Raw genomic sequence first — 2414 nt, 5'->3', positions numbered from 1 at the left:
TAAAGAAATAAGCTTTCCAGGTAATGCAATGACCTTAAAACATTTTAACTCCAAAAATAATCCCCTCTTGATGTTTATGCCATTGTTGTTTTTATCTATTCATTCTTTCATATACATAGATATATGAATATCTATCTATATATTAGAGAGAGAAAAAGAGACATCCCACAGAATATTATTGTTGTGTCCAGTCATTATTATTTAAATTTATCTATATATTTTACCCTTTTCATCAATCTTTTCTTCTTATACCTGAGTTTCCATCTAGGGTCATTTTACTTCTCCCTGAAGAACTGCCTTTAGTAAATCCTTTAATATGTAGGCCTGCTTGTCAAAACAAAACCAAAAACAAAAACAAAAAGAAAAAAAATATGTAGGCCTACTTGTGAGAATTTTCTGTCTTTATGTCCATAGATGCCTTTATCTCCTTCTTAATTTTGTTTTTTTTTTTATTTTTTTTAACGTGTATTTATTTTTGAGACAGAGAGAGATAGAGCATGAATGGGGGAGGGGCAGAGAGAGAGGGAGACACAGAATCGGAAACAGGCTCCAGGCTCTGAGCCATCAGCCCAGAGCCCGACGCGGGGCTCGAACTCACGGACCGCGAGATCGTGACCCGGGCTGAAGTCGGACGCTTAACCGACTGAGCCACCCAGGCGCCCCTCTCCTTCTTAATTTTGAAAAACATTTTTGATTGGGCGTAGAACTCTAGATTGTCAATCACTTTCTTTTAGCACTTTGAAAATATTCCATTTGTCTTCTGGCTTTCATTTTCTCTTGAGAAATAAGCAATAAGTTTAGTTATTGCTCTTTTAAAGGCAATATCTTTTCTCCAGCTGGTTTATAAGATTTTCTCTTTGGTTTTTATCTACTATGAATGTGACTAGGTTGTTTTGGTTTGTTTTAAATTCTTCTTGGGCATCTTCATTTGCGGCAATGTTTTTCACCAGTTTGGAAAATTCTCAGCTATGATGTTTTCAAAAATTGCTTCCATCTCATTTTCTTTCTCCTTTGCTTCAGGGACTCTAACTATATTTATATTAAATTTTTTAATGCACCCCCTCTATCTCTTACCTACCCCCTCCCCAATCTGTATTCCCAAACTTTTTTCTTTCCCTGTTTCCTTCTGAAGATACTCTTCCAACATATTGTGAGTTAACTCTTTAACTATGTCTTATTTGCTATAAAACCTTTCCATTGAGTTAATTTCAGCTACCATATTTTTGGGGATTTGGTTCCTTTTAATGGCTTCCCTAATTGCCAATCTTACTTTTTGTTTTACCTCTTTACCTTTTGTTTTGTTTTTGAAAGAAAAACTATTTTACTTAAAAAAAAAAAAAAGTAGGCTCTGGGAACAGAAGATTAGTCCATTTGAGCCTTCAGTGTCCTGGTGATAATTTTGTCCTTCTCAATGATGTGGACAATGGCACCCATGCCTGGCATTGCATCTTGATCCACAGCATTCAGCATGGCTTGTAGGATGGTTTCAAACAGTGTTCTGGATCCATGTTAGGCTCCCAGAAGGACTCATACATCCCATTCTTGTTTGGAGTAGATGTCACTGACCACAAAGTCGTCAGTCACCATGGGGTTGCTGATGAGGTCTAGAGATCAAATGAAGAGCTTAAAGGTCTTCAGGTTCAACCCAGGGATTTCTGGCTCTGTGTAGTAGGGGCCAAACCATCTCTGTACAAGAGGTTGGCCATGATGCTCATGAGGGTGTAAGCCTTGATCTCCCAACCATCCTTCGGCTCATACAGGTTCAACCAGAACTTGAGTTGCTGGGCAACAGTCTGGACATCAGTGATACGCCCAGTCAGTCCTATATACAGCTGATTGCCCATGGGAAAGAACTTCTGAAAGTCCGTGGTCACCATCTGGGCCTGGATCCCAAAGTGCCTGTCAGCAGAGATAGCCACACAGTTCTTCCCTTTCAAGGCCATGACGGCCCCTCCATTATAGGACATAATAGACATAATTGCAGTATACTGGGACCTCCAATAGCCACAATTCCAGTCAACTGGTTAAGGCCCTCACTGCCTGTTTTACCTCTTTGAATGTATTAAACAAATTGTTGAGCAGTTTTCCATCAAGTAAAAACAGTTGACAATAAAGAAGCAATCAGCGAGTTCTAGTCCCACTTAGGATATAGAAAGCCAGTAAACACTGCTCCTACCAACTATTTTGCTTTGGGAAGAGTACAGGAGGAAGAGTAGCAGCCAAAAAAGTAAAGGTAAAAAACCCGAAATGTTAACAGAAGTTTAAAGACCAAGTATGGCTAGAATGACAACTTAGAACTCCTGGGAGCCATGGATACAAAGTGTGTGCCCCATTTGCCAGCACTTTTCCATAGGCCTCCCTGGGTATTCACAGGAAAGACTGGGTGCAGATCAGGAGAACTGAAAGAGCCTCCC

At 39.7% G+C, this 2414-nt stretch overlaps 1 pseudogene; it reads right to left on the bottom strand.

Annotated features, from left to right (window-relative positions):
* Nucleotides 1–657: 657 nt before the first annotated feature.
* Nucleotides 658–2172, bottom strand: LOC124528864 (proteasome subunit beta type-3-like; annotated as a pseudogene).
* Nucleotides 2173–2414: the final 242 nt, after the last annotated feature.

Source organism: Lynx rufus, unplaced genomic scaffold (assembly GCF_022079265.1).
Source record: "Lynx rufus isolate CCGP_SWC_20201006 ecotype Redwood Valley unplaced genomic scaffold, mLynRuf1.p SCAF_6, whole genome shotgun sequence".
Lineage (NCBI taxonomy): Eukaryota > Metazoa > Chordata > Mammalia > Carnivora > Felidae > Lynx > Lynx rufus.
Note: the sequence above shows the minus strand (reverse complement) of the source record. Positions and strands in the feature narration are given on the sequence as shown.